This window comes from Lactuca virosa, chromosome 6 (genome assembly GCF_052849685.1).
Source record: "Lactuca virosa cultivar CGN04683 chromosome 6, Lactuca_virosa_CGN04683_v6, whole genome shotgun sequence".
NCBI classification, from domain to species: Eukaryota; Viridiplantae; Streptophyta; class Magnoliopsida; order Asterales; family Asteraceae; genus Lactuca; species Lactuca virosa.
Window position 1 is genome coordinate 65070961 of NC_136431.1, and position 25574 is coordinate 65096534.

General features: G+C 36.4%; 1 pseudogene; it reads right to left on the reverse strand.

The window, feature by feature from the left end:
* Window positions 1–219: 219 nt before the first annotated feature.
* Window positions 220–2586, reverse strand: LOC145121602 (protein FAR1-RELATED SEQUENCE 9-like; annotated as a pseudogene).
* Window positions 2587–25574: the final 22988 nt, after the last annotated feature.

Sequence of the window (25574 nt, forward strand, 5' to 3'; positions counted from 1 at the left end):
AGCATAATTCAAGAACCAACAAACTTATCTTCATTAATAGCAACATAATTATAATTTTAACATATAATTGCAACATACTTTTTCCATAACTGACTTCATTCCAAAATAATATTGCTAATATTCTAAACAGAAACCATCCAAAACAAATAAAATAAACTTCATAATATCCAAAATCTGCAACCATCCAAAATAGAAAACAGAAAAAACGACACCACCTTGTCATTGTTTATCTTGTAATGATTCGTCAACCTGACACATCAAAAATTAAATAAATAATCAATATAATTATAAGACTAGGAAAATCATGAAAAATTAAATAATTATTATAAGAACCTTTCTGTTTGAACAACTAGTAGCATAATGACCCAATCTTTGGCAATAAGAGCATGTTCGTTTCTTCGGCAATTCTAAAGACGACTTAAGTCTGCTTGCATTTTTAGGACGCCCTTTCATATTAGTTGGACCAAGAGGATCTCGGACAGATAACTGAGGTGTCATATCTACTTGTGTAATTCCCACACAAGAACCTTGAGATACATTCTCAAATGCTATAGGTTTTCTTCGAATCATTTGATCGTCTAAAAGACTTATCAATAGCGTATTGATTTTTTGTATCTCTGAAGGGGATTCTCTTGTTTGTTCAATTAATTTAGTAAAATTTGAACGAACACACCATAAAGTGTAATCGCTGACCCCATTTTCATTATTGATTTCTTCGAGTCCAATACTACCATTACCCACCTTGTACCTAGCCTTAAGGGTCCACCGAGGTAATATATAGTGACTCGGAAGTGTTTCAACATGTCTCTTCTTCAACACATACAAGCTATGCTTGCATAAAATCCCATGCGTCTCATACTTAGCACACGAACAAGTGACATTTACTTGATTCAACGAACAAAATGTAACAATTCGCCAATATGCTTTATCAGTGTTTAGTTGCCCAACTCGATATTTCATTTCCTCCGCACTTTTGCTTAAAGTCTCATGAGTTAAATTGCTGTTGGCTTCTATCCATTCTTTTTTAAAAATCTCAAATATCTTTCTAGTATAACACTCACCTGCTTTAGCTTCAATTGGATGAACAGTAGAAAGAATCGCCTTCGAATTCATAGTCTTGAAGTCTTCATCTTCTTCGGCGGCCCTTCGACACTCAACTGCTTTGTCATATTGTACTATAAATTCATTTAACATGGTTTTTGAATTAACAAATCCATCAAAATATGAATTTATACTTTCACTTCGTCCACTTGTTGTCATACCAGCCAAGAAAATATCTTTCAAGAAGGCTTTAACCCAATGTATTCGTTGGTTATACATTTCACTTAACCAACAATTATTGTCCAATTTATACTTACCACGTATAACTTCCCACTTGGTTTCAAATTCTTCGATTGTGTTACTATTTACCCATTCTCCATATGTTTCTTTAAAATCACTATAACGGGCAACAAAAGATTGAAGGTGTTCACGTTCATGCTTTTTAATATGTCATGCACAAAAGAGATGGTGAGTGTTTGGGAACACTTTTTTGATTGAATTACCCATTGCCTTGTCTTGATCCGTTATTATTGCCTTCGGAAATTTGTTGAACATGCATTTTAGAAAGTGCTCAAATAACCAAACGAATGTTTCTTCTTTTTCATTTTCTAGTAATGCACCACCAAAAAGTATAGACTGGCCATGATGGTTAACACCAACAAAAGGAGCAAATGGCATCTTAAACTTGTTTGTCATGTAAGTAACATCAAACACAACAACGTCTCCAAATTTAGTGTATGCATCTCTTGATCTTCCATCAGCCCAAAAAATATTTCTAGGAGACCCATCATCACACAAATCAACAGCAAAATAGTGATCATTGTCCATTAGGGTTTTATCTTGCAAATGTTTGATGAGTCCATAGAACTCCTTACCTCTATATTGTTTTCGTTGTTGGGCTAACACATCGGCACATTATTTTGAAGTAACATCATATTCATTTTGAGTTTTCATAGCATTAACAGCCTTTCTAATTTGACAAGGCTTCAACCCGGCTTGACCAAGTTCCACCATTAGAGATTTACATGCAACCGAGTGGTGGAACCTCCCATGAGATCGATGCTTCATGGCCTTTGTAGGCGTCAGGCTCAACTCATGATTGTGTGTATCATTAAAAACATCCACAAACCATTTCCCATCTTTTTGTTTTGAAATCCGAAGCATTGCTTTGCACCCGGTCCGTACATTTCTACGTCGTTTTTTCTCATTTCCACCGTTCAATCTTTTGAAACCTTCTTTGTTGCATACATATATCTTCCTATAATGCTCATTAGTTGTCTTATTTTTGTATTTCCAATGAATCCGTATACCAAATCCATGTGAATACGCATATTGGTTATAAAAGTCATATGCATCGGTAGGTGTATCAAAAACCTTTCCCATAATACTTTCATCATTACCTTCATCTTCGTTGCATTCGACATTCATATCAACATCATTTACTTTATCAAATTCAGATGTTGAGTCCAACAAACCATTTGCATAAGTATCTTGATTTGTATGTGTTTCAGATGGCTGGTCTGCTACTTCGTCCTCAAAATTCATGATTTTACTTGTGCCCTATACAAAGAAAAGGAAACTTATAGTTCATATAAATAATTTGGTATATATAATTCATGCAATGCCTACATGTATGTGTTTTATGTGATCAGTAGCATATATATTCATTTACTATTCATGAGAAGCTTAAACTTTAATAAACATATTACAATTTTTAATAGCCTCTTCTTAGACATCACTAATCGAAACTAATAAAAAACTATTTATTATACCTTGAACCCACCAAAGGCAATTTAATACCCAACGAACAACACCAAAGAAATTTAAAAGTTAGTGCGTAAAGACCTCCAATAGAATTACGATTACCTGTTTGAAAGCATGTGCATGAAAAATCTAATTGAATTTTGATATCCTGTTCTTGGAGACCACAAATCGAATTTCAATTTTGTTTCGTCATTGACTAATCAATAAGTACATACTTATTAAATAGCTGCCGATTTTGTTTTCTGTAATGTGAACTGTATGATTGGGATGAAGGTATATGTTGATTAGGTAAAGAAGAATTGCGTGAGAAGAGTAGTAACAACGAATAATAATGGGATACGATCGAATTTGGTTTCTTGTGAAAAAGGGATATAGCGAAAATCAAGTAAGAGATACAAAGGTTTGGAACGAAATCATAATACGGGAAAAGCATGATAAAATGATCTTTTGATAAAACGACGTCACTTAGTTCGGTTCCATACCTAAGTTATGTATATTACAGCCCCATATTCACTTTTCCCATATATATATATATATATATATATATATATATATATATATATATATATATATATATATATATATATATATATGGAAAAGTTCAATAGAGAACCATTATTAATCAAGGAACCAAGGAACCAATCCAAATCATCGGAATTTAAAGCGATCAACGGCAAAAGAAAGGGTTGTAAAATTTTATAATTATATATATATATATATATATATATATATATATATATATATATATATATATATATATATATATATATATATATATATATATATATGGAAAAGTTCAATAGAGAACCATTATTAATCAAGGAACCAAGGAACCAATCCAAATCGTCGGAATTTAAAGCGATCAACGGCAAAAGGAAGGGTTGTAAAATTTTATAATGGACGCACATATACTGGATTATAACAAAACTCACTTCCTTTTTTTCATTTAAAATTTTTTTTAGGCCAAGTTTTTTATCGAAAAAAAAAAAACCGATATACCATTGTTCACGATTTTCCGACCTCTTTCCATAGAGATCCATGATGATATATATAAAAAACGAACTTTTTTTTTCGAAAAAAACTCACTTAATTTTCTTAGTTTTTTCAATATTTAAGTTTATTTTTATCAAAAAAAACTAATTATACCAAAAATATTAATTTTTTATACTCTATTAATAAACATCAACACAGATTAAAAAAAAATAAAAAAACCTCGAACAGTGTAGATTCAGACTGTGAATCTAAACTGTAAATATTTCAATTTTTAACATTCACAATATGAAAAATCTCGAACAGTTCAGATTCACATTGTGAATCTGAATTACTATTATGCACACTGTGAATATGAGAATGTTCACAAAAAAAAAAAAAAAAAAAAAAAAAAACCTGGATCAGTGTAGATTCACATGGTGAATCTAAACTGTAAATATTTCAAATTTTAACATTCACAATGTGAAAAAGCTCCGATCAGTTCAGATTCACACTGTGAATCTGAGTTATTATTATGCACACGGTGAATCTGAGGAGGTTTACAATATGAATCTGTACAGGTTCACAATGTGAATCTGAACCGAAATATCGTTTTTTTTTAACATGAATATGAATCTATGTTTAAAAAGTACAAAAAATATGAATTTTGACATATTTATTAATTTTTTTCTATAAAAAATAGACCTTAACTTTTTTAATCAAAGAAAATGAAGTGAGTTTTTTTCGAAAAAAAAAAGTTCGTTTTTTATATATCATCATAGATCTCTATGGAAACAGGACGAAAAATCGTGAACAACGGTATATTCGGTTTTTTTTTTGATAAAAAACATGGCCTAAAAAAATTTTAAACTAAAAAAAGTGGTGGGTTTTTTTGTAAATGGTGGATTTTTTGGTATAATCCGGTGTGTGTGCGTCCAATGTAAAAGTGTACATCTATTTCCTTGCTCGTTAATCGTTATGATTTCCGACGCTCACGATTGGTTCCTTGGTTCCTTGGTTAATTATGGTTCTCTATTGAACCTCACTATATATATATATATATATATATATATATATATATATATATATATATATATATATATATATATATATATATATATAGGGAATGGTTATATGGAAAATTAATAATTAGGGCAACACATGTTTGAACCAATGAAAACATAAAAACACATCACTTTTGAGTAACTATACAAATAACTTCCACAATACATTACTTGTGAATAAAGAAATGAACATGTGTCACTTGATTCTTGGTCCAGCATATGTTTCCCTAGTTATTCGTTTTCCGTAGAACTCATTTCTATATATATATATATATATATATATATATATATATATATATATATATATATATATATATATATATATATGTGTGTATATATATATATATATATATATATATATATATATATATATATATATATATATATATATATATATATATATATATATATATATATATATATAAGACAAGTCAATTGAACCGCTAGTACGCCTCATTAATGAAGCCGGTCTATAAGGGAGTTTAGGGAAGCGGCCTATAAACTGACCGCCATTGGGTATCTACTCTTACCCACCGCTCCCTTGATTGGTGGATGGTCGTTAGCCAAACATGTTTGATAGGACACTTAATTCTCATTAATAAGTAAAATGAAATTATAAAGTAACTAAATGTTTTTTATAAAATTTCTATTCATAGTTACTTTAGGAAAAATGTGATTTTGATGCTAATCGATGAAAGATCTAGGAGTTTCATAAGATTGAAATTGGTAAATGTTGTACCTACGTAAAATAGATTCAAATTTGATTACGACATCCCTCTTCAAAGTTCGAATCGAAAATATGGATCCTAGCCTTAATTTTATTTTTGGGGTTAATAATTAAGGATTAAAAATCAACTAACTTGAATTCTCTTTTCTCCTATTTAAGATGTTAAGTTCAGACAACAATGGTCTTCCTCGTCCTTCTGGAAATGTTTTTACTTCTCTATCTGAAGATGATCTTCCATAGGTTGATCAAGGTGAAAGAATGTTCCCTTCTTCAAGCAATGGTGGAACTGGAAATCATTCCTCTCCAACTCTTCCTCCTCATCCTCTAGTGACTCTCCCCAAGTCATGTTTCCTTCAAGCTGAAAAATAAAAAGTTACTCAAGCCCTGTTAGCATGCAAACATCAAGATGGAAAGTCTGTGTGTGCGCATGTTCATAAAATGAAATCGCACATGGACAGATTGGGGATGTTGGGTGTCATTTTTTCAAAGGAGTTGGCCATTGACTTGGTTCTACTTTCGCTTCCTGAGTCATATAGTCAGTTCATCAAAGACTACATATGAGGGACCACGACGTGACCCTAATTGATCTAACATATATGTTGATTGCCGCTAAAGCAGAAATGTTTAAGAGCACAAGTAGAGCAAAAGTGTTTGAAGGATCTTTCTCCCAAATTTCCATAGACATTGATAATGGAAACAATGGTAGTCCAGAAAAGGTTTCTCTTCCCAACGGAAAGGGATTAGTCAATGTCAAACCATTTGACCATATGGTAAAGAGAAAGGCTAGTTTTGAGATAGTTCCATGTGCCAATGCTAAAGAGTCCATATGTTTCTATTTCCAATTGAAGAGACATTAGATGCGATGCTGCCCTGACTACCTGAAAGATCTTAGAGATGGTAAAGTCAACTCGTGTGACTCTACCTCAGGTACATCCACTAGCTAACTCTATTATTTTATTAAGCTCCTATTCATAGATTCTTAATACGTGATGTGATAGTCACATTGTGATGTTTTGTAGGATCTAAGAGAAAGAAGGAAGCTTAAGAAGAGTAAGCTGAATCTGACCGTGAGAAATGGATTTCGGTCGCATGGTTCGATGATCATATTTTGGAAGCTGCTTCTTAGTGTTGGATTAGGTGTCTAAGCCCATAACTATAATTAGTATGTACTTGATTTTATTATGAGCATGGTCCTTTTGGGTTGCCTTCACTCATGCAACTTAACAGGATGATCAGAGGAGAGAAAAAGTGGGATTTATTATATGAATAATAAATTGGTACTCAGAATGATTTTATTAATATATTAATATATTATTTGGAAATCATATTATTAATTGGTAATTAATCAGAAGTTAATCTAGTATTAATTTTGGGATTAAAGGAACTAATTAATAATGGAAGGACTGGTTTTGCAAATTATTGATAGTTGCAAAGTTGGGCTGATGGACTCCTTTGGGAGGACTGGACGAAATCTATAGGAAGCACTATAGAATTCATCCAAGGCTTCGATTGTGGAGGTCCATGGACTGCTTAAGGCCTAATCAAGGAAATTAGGGTTTCCACCAGAAAACCCTAGCAGCCACAACTAAAAAAAAGACCCTTATACTTGGTGACTTCAAGTCATCCTAGATAGCCGATTTCCTCATCTCTCCAAGTCATCCTTTGCATTGAGTATTTGTGACTTCATTAGAGGTGCAACACTTGGGGCACTAGGCTTTCAGAAGTCAAGATCAAGCAAGGATTGTTCTTGTTATTACAATATAACAAGTGAGGTAAATTATCTAACCCTAATATATATGTGAATTTCAAATTGTATATGCTAGATCTAAGGTTATTGCTTTGGTGTTCATATTTGTATGTTCAATAGAGAAAAACTTATATCCAAAGCAATTAGGTTTGCATGATCACATACGAATGTACATATCCTCAAAACTCATCAGTGGTATCAGAGCCTAGGATGTTTTTCAATTCAATTGTTACAGGAGTGAACTGTCCAAAGAAAAAGAAATCAATTTTTTTGGCTGTCTGACTGCTGAAATCGACGAGTTCAATGTTGAACTCGACGAGTTCCTTGCCCAACTCGACGTGTTGACTCGTCAGATGCCTAAAATTTTGATTTTCAGATTTGATTTTGATTTGGATAATTACCCTAACTCGTTTTTATCGCCTAAAATCGATTTTTCGGATTGGTATCATCATATCCTATCAAAATTAAAGGATTTGGTTAATTTTGGATGATATAAGATTATTTTGATTCAAAGATTTAACCTAGATTTTGAAAAGTTTCAAATTACACCCTTTTGGTTTTATATTTTGAATTTAAAATTAAAAGCTTTATTTTTTGTAAATTTAAATGGTAAAACTCTAGTAGTTTAAATAGTTTGAAATTACACCCTCATGCATTTTATTAAATTAATTAAGTGTTTAATTAAAAGAGAGAATTAATAAATCCATAATATTGTTTAAATTTAATTAAATTAAAAGTGTAATTTATTAAAGGATTAAACTACTTAGTATTTTAAAAGTTTAAAATACACCCTTATACTATTATAATATTAAAAGTTTAGTTTATATATATGTATAAGAAAATGTCAGTCTTACCGTTAGTAGACCTCATTCACGAAGCTGGTTTATAAGGGGTGCTTTAGGAAGCGGCCTGTAAAATGACCGCCATTGGGTATCCACTCTTACCCACCGCACTCTTGACTAGTGGAAGGTCTTTAGCTGAATGGGTAGGATAGGACATTAAATTATCATTAAAAGTATAATGAAAAATAAAAAGTAACTAAATGTTTTATATATTCCCAAATCTTAGCTTCTTTAGGAAAATGTGAATTTGATGCTAATCCATGAAATTGCACATTGCACCTTATTGGTCAGTAAGTTGAGCGTGTGTGGTTAACTGACACACTAATGTGGACTAATGAAGGATGGCAATGGGTTCTCGTAAATTATCGTTGATCAATGGAGCGTGTGTGGTTAACCGGCACATTGATTAGATGATAAATGACATCGAGTGTACCAAGCTAATTTGCATGGTTATTCACACCTTGTTTGTGATCCTCGGTATCCCAATCACAAACTTGAAGGGCATAATCGAGATTAAACATGCCATTGAAAAGTTCAATGCATCTCAAAAGATCTAGGAATTTCATTTAAAACCTAATTCGTTAAAATTTCATTTTTTTGTGGTGAAATTGGTAAATCATCATTTACCTACCTTCAAATAGTTTACAATTAGATTACGTCATCCCTCTTCTGAATTGTAAATTATTGTGTTGGGGCCTAGCCTTAATATTTCATTTGGGTGTTTTATTAAGGACTTAAATCAACTAACTTGAATTTTCTCCCTTATAGATGTCTAGTTCTGAAAAATATGGTTTTCCTCAATCCTTTGGAAAAGGTTTTCCTTTTGAAGATGATATTCCACGTGTCGATCGAGGTGGAAGATTAATCCCTTCTTCGTGCATTGGTGGAACTGGAAATCATACTTCTCTTCCTCCACCTCATCCAGTGATTCTCCCTGGCCCACGTTTTCGTCGACTTGAAAAGTTCAAGGTCACTCAAGCCCTATTAGCATGCAAGCATCGAGATGGAAGTCCTGTGTGTCCACACTTTCTGAAGATGAAGTTTCATATTGACAGACTGGGAATGTTGGTTTCATTTTCCCAAGGAAGCTAGATGTTGACTTGGTTCTTCATTCACTTCCTGCATCGTATAGTCAGTTCGTTAAGGAATACTATATGACAGACCACGACGTGACCCTTATTGATCTGACATATTTGCTAATTGCTGCTGAATCAGCAATGATTTGGTGCACTGGTAAAGCGAAATTGATTGGAACATCTACCTCCTAAATTTCCATGGACACAAGTAATGACAACATTGATAGTCCAAAAATGATTTCTTCTCCTATGGGAGAGAAATTAGCCAAGGTCAAAAAGTTTGACCATAAGAGAAAGGCAGATTATGAGATAGTTCCACGTGTCACTCCTAAAGAGTCCATTTGTTTTTACTGCGAATTGAAGGGGCATTGGAAGCGAAGCTGCCCTGACTACATAAGAGATCTAAGAGATGGTAAGGTCAAACTGTATGTCTCTACTTCAGGTACATTCACTATATAACTCTATTAAGTTCCTATTTATAGATTTTTATTACATGATGTAAAGTTACATTTTGATGCTTTGCAGAATCTAAGAGAAAGAAGGAAGCTTAAAGGAAAGGTAAGCTGAGTGTGATCATGAAGAAGTGGATTTTGGTCGCATGGTTCAATGATCAGATTTGTTAGCTGCTGATTAAGAGTTATGATAGATTGCTTAGGAATATTTAGAAACATAGTTTTCATTTGTATTTGCGTTGTAAGGACAAGTTTTCGTATTTTATCAATAAAATAAATTTTGATTTTATCTTATTTTACGTTTCCTTGCAATGGCATTTATGAATATTGGTGTTTATATTTCTTTTGTTAGCAATGATGAAAAATAGATTTGATTCTTAGATATATCGTTTGTGGTAATGTCATAATTTGCCATGTAAGGAAGGATTCTCATCACCCAAGTTTCAATTGGACAAAAACTTGAAATCATGCAATTTAAATTGTATGATGTATGAGAATCTTGATCCTTGGGAAATTGGGACTGATTCCTTAATCACATATGCATGTGAATTAAGTGAAAGACTAAAGGATCTAGTACACATTGATGTGGACTGGTCAGATCCACCACAAAGGACGATAAAGTTTATTTGTCATGATTTACTGTTGGTTCAGTAAATATGGTTACACTTAGAAGATTAAGTGTAATTCTGATACCTTCAAAAAGTTTCAAAGTATAGCAGAACGAATAAGAATAATCAATTAAGCAGCAAGATAAAAGTTTCTCAAATCTAGAAGGAAAGGAGAGTAATTTAGTATCGTGTTTTATGATCATCCTAATGATTGTGGAACCATGTCACAATTGATCCTCTAAGGACATCTTAGTACATTTACATGACTAAGAAGAGGTATTGGGAATTGTTGGAATGGTTAAATCAAAAGGATGAATCGTACTTCGTTCCAAAATCGATTTTTAAAGATATGATCTAGTTACGCCAAGTTCTACCTTGAGTAACATGTTCTAAGTAGGTTTATAACACCTCATAAAATGTGGAGTAGAAATGTTTTCTAACTCTTGCACATTTGAAATTTGTTGTTGTGATGTTTTGGATAAAAAAAAGACCAACTAAGACCAATTATATGAAGTGATGTCTTAATAAGAACCTGCACTGACTCTTGAATATTTGTTTGTCAAGGAATGTTCCTTGACAAGAGAATCTTATATGTCAAGAGGTCAGTGAGAGTCTTGTTGATCTTGAATAAGTTTCCGGAACTAATCAAGAATAAAACCTTTTAGTTATCACTAGCACACGACCTGAGGTTAACAACCTATCGTGTTGACATATTCTTATTTCTATGCCTATTCCACCTAAGTTGACTGTGCATGTGAGTCAAATGAGTTCTCATTTGATTGCATAAGGAAAAGCACCTTAATCAGTGAAAGTTCAATGATCAGTGTGGGTGAGCTACTCAATAACCTAGAAGCACTGTAAGGTCCTTCTGCTATCGGATGGCAAGAAATTAAGAATAAGCAGGTTCAGTCCACATGAGTTTGAATTTGTCATAAACCTTGTCTTATGATAGTGGTTCGAAATGACAAGTTCACATGGATAGGAACACACACACCATAAAATCTAAGTGGCATTAGCTCTCTATTTACTTCATGAAAATGATTGTGAGCAAATGCTTTCACTAGTAGATTTTAAAGGATTGAATTTAGCAGTTTTGATAATTACGTTCTCAAATTCGAATATGATTACGGAATCCCTCCTCATAGTTCGAATTGTGAGAAATGGCAATTAGTTTGAACATTCGGGACTTATTTCTATAAGCTTTGAAAGGGTGTAGACACATACATAAGCTATCAAATGAAAGGTGTATGAGCTTGAGAGGTCTAGATAAAGACTTATCGAAGCATCACGTATCAGAAATATGAACTTTTGTAAGAAAGTCAATAGATATTGATTTCTAAAAGTCCAACTAATTTATGGGTACATGTTAAAGCTAGTGGGATCATAATTGTTATGCTAATAAGGATATAATTATTATGCTTGTGGGAGCGTAATTATTATATTAAGTGTTGCAAGTTAGCAATTCTATTTATAGGAAACAAAGTTCTAAATTTGCAAAGTTGCAGAATTTGGAAATTGTTTTGCTATAGTAAGGCTTAAGGGAGAGGGCATTTATACTTCATTTCAAAGCTAAAAGCATAGACTGAAATTTTAATGGAACTTAGTCATGAACATATATGAATATCGTGTTGAAGTAATTCAACATGGGAAATTTTATATATATAAATATTATAGCAAGTGACTGGTCAAGTATCATGTCTTTATGTAAGACATTATGAATCGCACCCCATATTCTTCGGGTATAGGATCGATTGCATATGCTATAATATTCGCATGTTCTTATTTTTCCAAATTCCTAGCGCATTAAGAGGGGAAAAGGACTGGAACCAGATATGACTAAAGTTATTAAACGACTGTCAAGGACATTCTGAGGTTCGCCGAAGATTAGTTGCTTGTGGATAGATGGAAGTATAGTAATAGATGGACCATATTGATATAATTTTGAAAATATATGATTCTATTAAGAATGGATTGTCATATGGCAATCGTGGAAATGTTTCCATAATGGGAGAAGGATGTTCATGGAATTCTCTTTGAATGTGAGACTTCATTTCCATGGAATTGTTTGATAACAAATCTCTAATGGAATACTTTGTAATATCATTGGCCAAGTCTCTATGACTTTGGTGCCTTGACATTACAAAAAGATCATTGCATGTAAGTTTAGACTCTAACACATTCTAGTAAGTTGTAAGAATTTGGTATTCTTACACTTGTGATAAGGATTTGGGATTGTGAAATGAGCATCATTGGAAATGTGTCCAGTTGATCTATTTCACAAAGAAAGGACCATAGATAAGCATAGTGTGCGTGCTTGGAGCATGGCATGACTAATGTTTTAATTCAAGTGTATAGTTGATTACTTGAAACAGTATACAATGAGTAAAGTCTAATTAATATGGTGATTAAATAAAAGTGCTTTTATTTATATTCAAAAGTTTTAAGACCATATTGGATTAGATTATTCTTGTGTTTCACTTCGCATGTTTTACTTCCCGAATAATAGGATTATTCAAACATCCACAGTCGATCATATTTTAGAAGTAAGTAATGAGGTAAGACTGTCATGAATCTGACTGTAGACTGTCTAAGTGCTTAGACATAGCAAATATTTGTTGCAGTGTTCGTGAGTACTCCTGAAATAGGAATTTGAGTATTGGATTATACCACGCTCATTTGAATTATTTCATGGATTTTATCACGAGTGATTGTGAGACGATAATATCTTATATTTTTGAAATGGAGACATATAGTTGTTTTTTACAAGTCGGTTGTGCATTGTTAATATGTAAATGCATCAGTAACTTGATGTTATAAAACGTATTGTTGTGTGTGATTTGGTGAGTAAATAGTACAAGCATATGGGTCGAAGTTTATCCGTTCCTTTTACCCTAAATGGGATAAAAGTGATATATGTGGGCCCCTCGATGATTTAGTGAGGACACCCTAAGCGCTTGGCCAAGCCTCGACTGATTTGATTTGTTCAATTAGTCAGTCATCATAAATCGAAAATCGGGAAACAGAACTTGGACAGAGAGAATGATTATAATCCATGTCTCATGTTCATACGATATCTTGTAGAACGGAGGAATATTTGATCACTTATCTAAAGGACGCGTTACTGATAAGATCAGAGTTCGACAGCGGCTTTTGAAAGCTACGATTGCTAATCAGATTCTAAAGTCATACTTGCAATAATAGTTATTAGACTTATTCAAATGGGAGACTATTTGATTAGGTGTCTAAGCCCATAACTATAATTTGTATGTACTAGATTTGATTATGAGCATGGTCCTTTTGGGTTGCCGTCAGTCATGCAACTTGACAGGATAATTAGAGGAGAGAGAAAATAGGATTTATTATATGAAGAATAAATTGGTACTCAGAATGATTTTATTAATTTATTAATATATTATTTGAAAATCATATTATTAATTGGTAATTAATCATAAATTAATCTAGTATTAATTTTGGGATTAAAGGAACTAAATAATAATGGAGGGACTGGTTTTGCAAATCATTAATAAGTGCAAAGTTGGGCTGATGGACTCCTTTGGGAGGACTGGATGAAATATACAGGAAGCCCTATAAAATTCGTCCAATGCTTCTATTGTGGAGGTCCATGGACTGCTTAAGGCCTAAGCAAGGAAATTCGGGTTTCCACCTAAAAACCCTAGCAGCCACAACTATAAAAAGACCCCTATACTTTGTGAAATCGGACCTATGCTTGAGTAACCCTAGATAGCCAATTTCCTCATCTCTCCAAGTCATCCTTTGTATTGAGTGTTTGTGACTCCATTAGAGGTGCAAAACTTGAAGCATTAGGCTTTCAGAAGTTAAGATCAAGCAAGGATTGTTCTTCTTATTACAATATAACAAGTGAGGTAAATTATCTAACCCTAATATATATGTGAATTACGAATTGTATATGCTAGATCTAGGGTTATTGTTTTGGTGTTCATATTTGTATGTTCAATAGAGAAAAACTTAGATCCAAAGCAATTAGGTTTGCATGATCACATAGGAATGTGGATATGCTCAAAACCCATCGTTTAGGAGTTATGATAGATTAATTGATTGCTTAGAAAATATCTAGAAACATAGTTTTCATATGTTTGCATTGTAAGGACAAAATTTTTCTGCTTATTATCAATAAAGTGAAATTTTGATTTATCTAGTTTACTTTATATTTCCTTGCAATGGCACTTATGAAAATTGGTGGTTATATTTCTATTATTAGCAATGTTAAAAGTGGATATGATTCTTAATTATTTTGTTTGTGGTATTGTCACAATTAACTAAGTGAAATGGAATTATCATCACCCAAGTTTCAATTGGATAAAAACTTGGAGTCATGCAATTTGAATAGTGTGATGTATGAGAATCTTGATCATTGGAAAATTATGATTAATTCGCTGATCACATGTTTATGTGAGTCAAGTGAAGGAAAAAAAGATCTAGTACAAATTGATGTGGACTACTCAGATCTGCCACAAAGGATGATAACTTTATTCGTCATGGTTTACTGATGCTTCAATAAACATAGGTTGTGTTTATAATATTAAGCATAATTCTGACACTTTGAAAAGATTCAAAGAGTAGCAGAATGAATAGGAGAATCTATTAGGCAGAAAGATAAATGTTTCTCCAAGCTGAAAGGAAAGGAGAATACTTTAGTATCATGTTTTATGATCGTCTTAATGGTTATGGAACTATGTCACAAATTGATCCTCTAAGAACATATTAGTACAATTGTTTGACTACGAAGAGGAATCAGATATTGTTGAAATGGTTCAATCATGAGATGAGTAATACTTCGTATCCAGTTAAAAATTTTAGAGTCAAACTCTAGTAACTATAAATCGTATCTTGAAGCTTGTTTGGTACTAATTAGGTTTATAACACCTCATGAAATGTGGAGTAATAATGTTTTCTTACTCTAGCACATTTTGAATTGGTAGTTGTGATGTTTTGGTTAAATCAAAGGATAAACTAAAACCAATTACATGAAGTGTTGATGGGAATTCACACTAACTTTTGAAAATTTGTTCATCAAGGAATGTTCCTTGAAGAAAGAAACTTATATGTCAAGAGGTCAATGGGAGTCTTATTGATCTTGAAGAGTTTCAAGAGTCAATCAAGAATAAACCTTTTAGTTATCACTAGCACACGACCTAAGGTTGATAACCTATCGTGTTAAGTTGACACATTCTTGTTTCCGTGCATCTTTCAGTTGATTTGGAAATTCTTATGAGTTCTATGGTTCACATTTGACTACTAAAGGCAGAGCATGTTGGTCAGTGAAAGCACAATAATCAATATGGGTGAGCTTCTTAAACAACATGGAAGCACTGGTAGGCCCTTGTGCTACCAGAAGGAATGAAATTAAGAGCAAGTAAGGTTTAGTCCATGAAAGATAAATTTGAATTTGTCATAAACCTTGTCTTATTATTGTAAATTGGAAATGATAGATTCACATGGATGGGAACACATACACCATAAAATGTAGGTGGCAAAAGGTTTCGCTCTAATTCATGAAAATGATTATGAGGAAACATTTTCGCTAGTAGATTTTAAATATGATTAATATCATTATGGTCAACAGTTGTAATAATTACGTTCTCAAATTCACAATATGATTACGACATCCCTTTTCATAGTTCGAGTTGTGAGAAATGGCAAGGTACATTTTGAACGTTCAAGACTTATAGCTATAAGTTCTGAAAGGGTTTAAACACACACATATGCTATGAGGGTGTATAAGCTTGAGAAGTCAGTCTAAGGACTTATTGAAGCCACATACCAGAAATTTGTACTTTAGTAAGAAAGTCAATAATATTGATTTCTAGAAGTCCAATTGATTTATGGGTACATGTCAAAGCTATTGGGAGCATAAATCTTATGCTAGTGGAGCATAATTGTTATGCTAGGTATTGCAGGTTAGCAATACTGGTTGTAGGAAATAAATGTTCCAATGTGCAAGTTGCAATGTTTGGAAATTGTTTTTCTATGAGAAGATTTGGGGGAGAGGGCATTCATACTTCATTTCAAATCTAAAAGTTTAGATTGAAGTTTTAATAAAACTTAGTCTTGGATATATATGAACATCGTGTTGAAATGATTCAACATAGGAAATTCGATATATAGAAATATTATAGCAAGAGACTGATCAGATATCAGGTCTTTATGTAAGACATGATGTATGGAGTCCCATATGCTTCGGATATAGGATTAATTACATATGCTATAATATTCACTTGTTTTAATTTTTCCAAATGCCTTGGGTATTGTGAACGAAAAAGGACTAGAACTTGGTGTGACTAAAGTTGTTAAACAATTGTCAAGAACAATCTGAGGTTTACTAAAGATTGGTTGGTTGTGGACAGTTGGAAGTATATTATTTGGACGGACCATATTGACAGTATTCTGAGTGGAGGTAACTCTTGTTCAGAATTGATAGTCATATGGGAACATGTAAATTTTTGGATAATAGGAGTTGATGATTAGAAACTACATGTGAGTTAGAAACTTTAATGCAAGGAAGGTGTTCAAGGAATATGCCTTGAATTTGAAACTTCATTACTTTGGAATTGTTTTTAGTAACAAAGCTCCAATGGAACATTCTGTAATATCCTTGGCAAAGTATTTGTGACTGTGAAGCCTCGACATTACAGAAGATCATTGCATGTAAGGTTGAATTCTAACACATTCTAGTAGTGACAAGAGTTTGGAATTGTGAAATGAGCATCATTGGAATAGTGTCCAATCAATTTGTTCACAAAGGAAGGACCATAGAGCGACATCGTATGCATGTTTATAGCATGACATGACTTACATTTAATTCAAGTGTTTAGTTGATTACTCGAAACATTATACAATGAATAAAGTCTAATTAATATGGCGATGAACTAATAAGAGTTTTATTTATATTCAATAGTTTTGATATCATAATTAATTAGGTTATTATTGTGTTTCACTTCGTATGTTTTACTTCCCTAATAATTTGATTATTCAAACATTCACAGTCGATCGTACGTTAAGAAGTAAGTAGCGAATTAAGACTTTCATGAATTGAATTGTAGATTGTATAAGGGTTTAGACATAGCAATGGTTTTTCTACAATGTTCATGAGTACTTGGAAAAATGGGGATTTTGAGTATTGGATTAACCCACAATCAGAGAATTACTTCATGGATTTTATCACGAGTAATTTTGAGACGATAATATCTTATATTCATGAAACGGAGATATATGAGTTGTTGTTTACAAGTCAGATGTGCATTGATAATGCGTAAACGCATCAGTAACTTGATGTTATAAAACGTATAGTTGTGCATAATTTGATGAGTGAATAGTGCAAGCATATAAGTTGAATTTTATCAGTTCCTTTTGCCCTAATGGGAAAAGCAATATATGTGGGCCCCATGATGATTTAATGATGACATCTAAAGCGCTTGGCCAAGCCTGGACTGAATTGATGTGTTCAATTAGTAGTCTGATTTCAGTCGTCATAAATAAAAAATCCGGAAACAAATCTTGGACAGAGAGATTGATTATAATCCATATCTCGTGTCCCTATGATATCTTGTAGAATGGAGAAATATTTGATCACTTATCTTAGGACACATACCTGACTAGGTTAGAGTTCGACAGCGGCTTTGAGAGCTACAATTTGCTAATCAAAATTTGAAGTTATACTAGCACCTATAGTTATTAGACTTATCCAAGTGGGAGACTGTTGGATTAGGTGTCTAAGCCCATAACAATAATTGGTATATACTTGAATTGATAGTAGCACAATCCTTTTGGGTTGCCTTCATATTAGCAACTAGACATGATGACCTATTGAGAAAGAGGAAGAATTTATTATTTAATTAATAAATTGGAATTAATGATTTATTAATGTATTATGAAAATAATATATTAATTGGAAATCATATTATTTAATTAATAGTTAATCAGAAATTAATTGGAATTAGTTTTGGGATTAATTGAATTAATTAGAAGTATAGGGGTTGTTTGGCAATTTATTGATAGTTGAGGAAAGAAGCTCTAGAACCCTCCTACAGAGGCTTGGATGAAATCTTCCTGGAAAGCACTAGAATTTTCGTCCAAGGGCTTGTGGATGGAAGGCTTAGGGTTTGCTTGGTCCTTAAGCAAAGAAATTAGGGTTTCCTAATCCTAACCCTTGCTTTGGCTCTAAGTTACCTCACTATATAAAGTGCCATTCCCTTGTCAATTTTCGGCCACTAGAAACCCAAGAGAGTCATAGTCGAGAATTGAAGCTTCCTCTTCCTTCTCATATCTCATCCTCTTGCTAAGTGTGTTTGTGATCCATTATAGGTGTTACACTTGCTCTCAAGCTTCAAGATCTTCAAGTTTTGGATTGTTATTACTACATAACAAACAAAGGTATGTATTATAACCCTTATTATGTGATTTTTTTATTATTATGTATAGATCTAGTGTTTACACATGTTGTTCATATTGTATATTCAATTAGAGAAGACATAGACTTAATTAGGGTTGCATGCACACATAGGATTGTATGTTATGTTAAAAACCCATCAGATTTTTCTCCAGGCATCTTGATGCTGTGGAAAGTAGATAAAATATCTTGAGTATTATAGAGATTAGAGAAGACTTATTTGTGAAGATCTTATGAACATTTATTTATGAGGTCATATCGTTTTCCATATGAGAAATTACCAAGGTATGATGCCCTTGATCTTTCTTTGAAGCTGGTAAATATTTGCTTAAAAGTCTTGGATTATGAAGATGTTAAGAAATTACACATGTTCTTTACTATTTTCACAAAGAGTAATCCACCATATATGTAATGTGCATACTTCCTGACAATCCATTTGATAAAGCAACCACCCACCATAGCTTTTTACTTTAACCCATACCTACCAGACAACTTTTTCTTCTAAACCCATGCTTTGTCTCACTCATTTCACCTTTCTCTCATTTACTTTTTGCCACGTTTTACCTTTCCCAACAAATCCTCTTATCCCCATATGCTTTAGAAAACATTTATATGAATAATCACAAAGTTACAACATCTTCGGTCATAAAATATCATGAAAAACGTCATTTTTCGTCATCAACCCTCTTATCCTCGATGCTCAGCACCACAAGTCAAAATTAGATCGCTGCTGAGACTTGACCGAAGAATTACAGGCTATATCGAAGTTCTACTGTACGCCTCGCCTGAGCAGCTCCTATGGTCCAAGTCGTTCTAAGATACCGGAGACCCTATACCGCATACTTCCGTGATTACTCCTCGCTAAAGCATACTGTAGAGTCACGTCCGCTCCTCGCAACGCCTTATTCTTCGCTACCTCATCTCCTTGCTACCCATCCTCGTATTCAAACCTTCTTCTCCATTAAGCCTTCACCGCAGACCCTCCCAATCCACCAGAGACCTATATCTTCGGTGATCACTTGATACGTTTTGTATGTAATAATATAAAGCTTGAGGCGAAAGACAACTTAACCCTTATGTTCACATGTAACCTACTTTGGATCTAAGTATTTTCTATTGAAAGCAACAAACATATAAGCATTAAGAACCCTAAGGCATCCTACTATTACCGAAAATAAAAATAATAGAGTTTACATACCTTTTTGATTATTCTAGCAAATAGTCAAAAATTCCTTTCTTGAAGTCTCTTGGAAAGCCAACATCAAAATTATGATATCTCTAATTGTAACATCCCGAAATTCAGGTACATTTCTTTAACAATTCTTCTTTACCAAGTTGTCAAGTTTAGCCCCTAAAAGAAAGATGTTGCAAACGAGTACGCTGGGCGTACTGAAGAGTACGTTGCGCCTACTCATGCGCTTGCTATGGACGCGGACCCAATTAGGTACGCTGGGCGTACCAAAGTTACGTTGGGCGTAACTAGCCCAGATGCAAAACCCTAAATGTGACTTGAGGACTATAAAAGGAATGATATGGTCCTTACCCCAGCCACCATTTCCAGAGAGTGAAACCCTAGAGAGTTAAGCCTTCGTTCTAAGCTTGTGTGTGTGTATTCTTAACCTTGAAAGTGCCATTTTGTGGTTGTGAAGAAGAAGAGGAGGCCATTGTGGAAGCTAGAAGTTGGAGGGCAAGCTTAGATCTGAGTTCTACAGAGGTTGGAGCTTCACTTGGAGGTAAAAATCTCAAAGCTTTCCTTGTCATTTTGATTGTGCTTTATGGACCAATTTTTAGGGTTATTGGTCCCAAGGTGGAGACTTTATGAGCAAATGGTCTCCATAGGCTTAGATCTGCCCCATTTCAGTGTAATATGTGTTGTAGGTTCATAAAAATCCAATCTTGGACGTTGAGATTAAGTCATGCATGAGATTAGGGCTTAATAGGGAAAGATGATATATGTTTGAAGTGATTGGTAACCTTTACAGCCATGCAAAGGCTTAAAGGTTTCGACTTTATGACTTAAGAGACAGTAGGGAGCTTAGATCTGAGATATGAGCCTAGGTCTTAATCTATTCAGACCAAAAATGAAGGAAGTAGGAAACTGGGACTTACTTTGCGCGTAATCCCAGTACACGCCGCGTAGAGGGTCGAGTTCCCCGATTCTGGATGACACGGAGTACGCCCCGCGTACAGATCTGGTACGCGCAGCGTACCTCTCCACAGTTGACTTTCGTTGACTTTTAGGGTTTGGTCAACGCTTGGACTTTTGGATCATTAGAGGGGTAAAATGGTTTTTTAGCCTTCTGAGAGGACATAGGAAGGGACTAGTCTAGCCTTGAGAGCCGTTATTGATATGAGATGATTACTTTATGTGTTTAGGCGGGGCTAGGTCATTGTTGCGAGATTCAGGGATACCGAGCACGTGAGTTACTAGACAGCATACGAGGTGAGTCTTCTCACTATACATTACCTAGAGTGGTATATATGTGCAGACCGGAGGGTCTTATGTGTATGTGTATGTTTGAGATTTATATGCTTTGTGTTATATGTATGCTATGTGTTATATAGACCGGACCAGTGGGTCCAACGACTTATGAGGCCAGAGGGTCCTCGATCAGACCGAACCGGAGGGTCCAACGATTTAGACTGGACCGGAGGGTCCAACGAGCTAGACCGGACCGGAGGGTCCAACGAGCTATGGGACTGGAGGGTCCCGCTGAGACACATTGACCAGAGGGTCATACCGAGTTGTAGCCTTGAGTGGCTTATGTGCTGTATGTGGTATTTTGGGGAACTCACTAAGCATTTATGTTTATCGTGTTATGTGTTATGTGTTTCAGGTACCAGCGAGGATCGCGGGAAGGCGCCAACATGATCTGTACACACTGATGGAGTTGTTATGTATTGAGATTCTGGGATATGTTTATTTGTGATGACATTTGATATACATGAGATTTTTGGGAATATTATATGAGTTTCTTATGTTTTAGAAATGAAAAATTGTTTTGAAAATTTGCGTCGTTACAAGTTGGTATCAGAGCCTTGGTTTGAGGGATTCGGATGCACCTTCGGGCGTATCTGAACTCAAACTGAGGATTTGAGAAAAAATTTCATAAAAGAAACAATTTTTCTAAAAAGAGAAAAAGATTTTGAGAAACGCAAAACGGAGCAGTGTGTACGATCAGCCAGCGCCCGAACGGTGATTTCCCAAAATACCCTTACATTATGTGTTATGAGATATTATGTGATATGCTATTCATGCTAGAGTAGGCTAGGTATTCATATTTAGGACTAAAGTGGGCCTGATTTGTGATGCCTTAGCCTAGGAATTACTGCTACTATGAGATACTTCGAGAGTGAGTAGGTAGCAGCGAGGAGCTTATGAGTGGTCTACTGGAGGGTAGCCTGAGTTTGGTGAGATATAGAGTACTTGTGATCTGGGATCCTCGGAGGAGGACTTGGGGTGAATACCGATGCATTGTGGAAGGTAGTATAGGGCCCGTACTACTGGAAACACTGGATCGGTGAGCAGTCCAAGTAAGAATCCTTAGGATACTAAAGAACAAGTAGGGTTGAGTATCGAGTGCGAATATACTCGAGCGAGTCTCTGATTTCTTTTGTGTTGTATTTCAGAGATATCATGGTTGGGACGCGCCACAACCCAGGAGGCAGTGGTACCAGTGGTGCCAGTGATGAGGAGATCCGCAGGTTGATTCATGAGGAGGTGGCCGCAACCATTCGAGCTGAGATTCCTGAGATGTTTGGGTCTATCAAGACCACTTTGATTGAGACGTTTGACGAGCGGTATGCTTCTCTTCCCGAGGCTGCTGTTGCTGCAGCCACCGTAGCCGTCGCCGCTGCCAGGCCACAGGGGGTGACTCGTTGCTGTACCGAGAGTTCAGCAACACGAAGCCACCAGAGTTTGATGGGACTCAGGATCCGATAGCCGCGATGAGGTGGATCTATGACATTGAGGGATGCTTCTACACCTGTTCTTGTCCGTAGCATTTGAGGGTACAGTTCGCACTGAACCAGCTTCTCTTGGGAGCGAAGGACTGGTGGAAGTTTGTGACGGCAGATTTTACTCCTGCAGAGCTTACCACGGTGACCTGGGAGAGGTTCACAACTATGTTTAGAGATGAGTATGTTCCCCCGGTGGAGAGGGAACGTTTGGCCCAGGAGTTCTTGTCCCTCAAGCAGGGGACGGAGTCCGTGACTGTGATTACACGGATGTTTCATGAGAGGGCGTTGTTTTGCCCTGAGCACGTGTCTACCAAGCAGGCACGTATGAGTCGATATCTGAGCATACTGAGGAGGGACATTCGTGAGTTCGTGGCGAAATCGACCAACCGGACATTTGCCGAGCTTCAGGCGAATGCTCGGAAGAGGTAGATCGAGCTGGAGACTCAGGCCAGTGAGGAGGCCGAGTCTCAGAGGAGGGATAGGCGCCGGTTCAGTCTCAACTGGCAGCCAAGCAGGAAAAGCCCGCTGATTCGAGATCTGGGGGCCAGAAGGGCCGCACTTGCGGGAAGTGCAGCAGGACTCATGATGGGATGTGCAGGGCGGGTGTGTGCTACAAGTGTGGGAAGGAGGGGCATATTGCGAGGGATTGCCGCAAGGTATTTTCGGTTTGCTTTCACTGCAAACAGACAGGCCATCGGAAGGCTAAGTGCCCACAACTGCTACAGGGATCAGCACAGGGATCTGCACCTGCTGCTAGAGCTACCGAGGCCCGGCCAGCGAAGATAGAGGCACCTAAGGCCCCCGGGAGAGCCTTTCAGTTGACAGCGAAGGAGGTCCGTGCAGCGCCTGATGTCGTGGCTGGTATGTATTCTTTTATTTGCTTATTCTGCGTTGAAATATTATGCTTATATTGTGGTATGCATAGGTACTTTTCTTGTGAGTTCTGTACCTGCTTTGGTGTTATTTGACTCGGGTGCGAGTCGATCTTTCGCGTCATTATCATTTAGTCAGCACATCAGTGCCCAGCGAGAGGCGTTGAGTCGACCTCTACGAGTTTATATAGCCGACGAGCGAACGGTTTATGCTACTGATATGATTCGAGGATGTGTACTCGAGATTTTCGGTTTTGAGTTCCCGATAGATCTGGTACCGATTACGATGGGTGATGTTTGTGTCATCGTGGGCATGGACTGGTTGAGCCGGTTCGGAGCTGTGATAGACTGCAAGCGACAGTTGGTGACCATACGAGACCCTAGTGGGGGAGTGTTTATGATGTATGGCGAGGGTACCCGATCTGGGTCAGCATTTTGTTCGGCTGCCAAGGCGAGACAGAGTATACAGCAGGGTTGTAGAGGGTTTGTAGCCTATGTGATGGATACAAGAGTTGCCGCGGAGAGGCCGAGTTCTGTAGGTGAGGTACCGATAGTGCGAGAGTTTCCAGATGTTTTCCCCGAGGAGTTGCCGGGTGTGCCTCCCGAGAGGGAGGTGGAGTTTCGCATCGATTTGATTCCGGGGGCAGCACCTATTGCCAAGGCACCCTATCGCCTTGCGCCACCAGAGATGCAGGACTTATCCTCGCAACTGCAGGAGCTGCTAGGGAAGGGATTCATCCGACCGAGTAGCTCGCCGTGGGGAGTGCCGATCCTTTTTTTCAAGAAAAAGGATGGTTCACACCGGATGTGCATTGATTACCGGGAGTTGAACAAATTAACGGTCAAGAACCGTTATCTATTACCGAGGATCGAAGATCTGTTCGATCAGTTGCAGGGTGCGTCTTGGTTTTCCAAGATAGACTTGAGGTTTGGATATCACCAGATGAGAGTGCGTGATGAGGATATCCAGAAGACAGCGTTTAGGACTCGTTATGGGCATTACGAGTTCGTGGTGATGCCGTTTGGGCTCACCAATGCACCAGCGGCGTTCATGGATCTCATGAACCGAGTATACAAGCCGATGTTGGATCGATCGGTGATCGTGTTCATCGACGACATTCTAGTGTATTCGAAGACCAGAGAACAGCATGAGGAGCACCTGAGGGAGATCCTCAGAGTATTGAGATCGGAGAGGCTTTATGCCAAATTCTCCAAGTGTGATTTCTGGTTACGAGAGGTCCAGTTCTTGGGACATCTCGTTAATCAGAATGGGATAATGGTCAATCCGGCCAAGATTGAGGCTATGATGAGTTGGGAGGTGCCGAGGTCCCCCACCGAAATCAGGAGTTTTCTGGGGTTGGCCGGCTACTATCAGAGATTTATCCGGGATTTCTCCAAGATTGTCGTTCCCCTCACCAGATTGACCCGGAAGGGCGTTGCTTTTACTTGGGGTCCAGAGCAGCAAACCTCGTTTGAGACTCTTCGCCAGAGACTGTGCGAAGCCCCAGTGTTAGCCCTTCCCGAGGGAATGGAGGATTTTGTGGTTTACTGCGATGCGTCTATATCGGGATTGGGTGCGGTGCTTATGCAGAGGGGACACGTGATAGCATACGCATCGAGGCAGCTGAAGCCTCATGAGACGAGGTATCCCACCCATGATTTAGAGTTGGGGGCAGTGGTGTTTGCCCTCAAGATATGGCGCCATTATTTGTATGGAGTTCGGTGTACCATATTCGCGGACCACAAGAGTTTGAAGTATCTGATGGATCAGCCAAACCTGAATATGCGTTAGAGGAGATGGTTGGATGTGGTAAAGGATTACGACTGTGAGATCCTGTACCACCCGGGCAAGGCTAACGTGTTAGCCGATGCTCTGAGCCGTAGGGCGGAGAGTGCCCGATTCGAGATATATGTATGAGGATGACGGTGATGACTCCGATGTTAGATACTATTCGAGAGGCCCAGGCAGAGGCTGTGAGACCGGAGAACCGCAAGAGAGAGCGGGTGATTGGACAGGTGTCCGA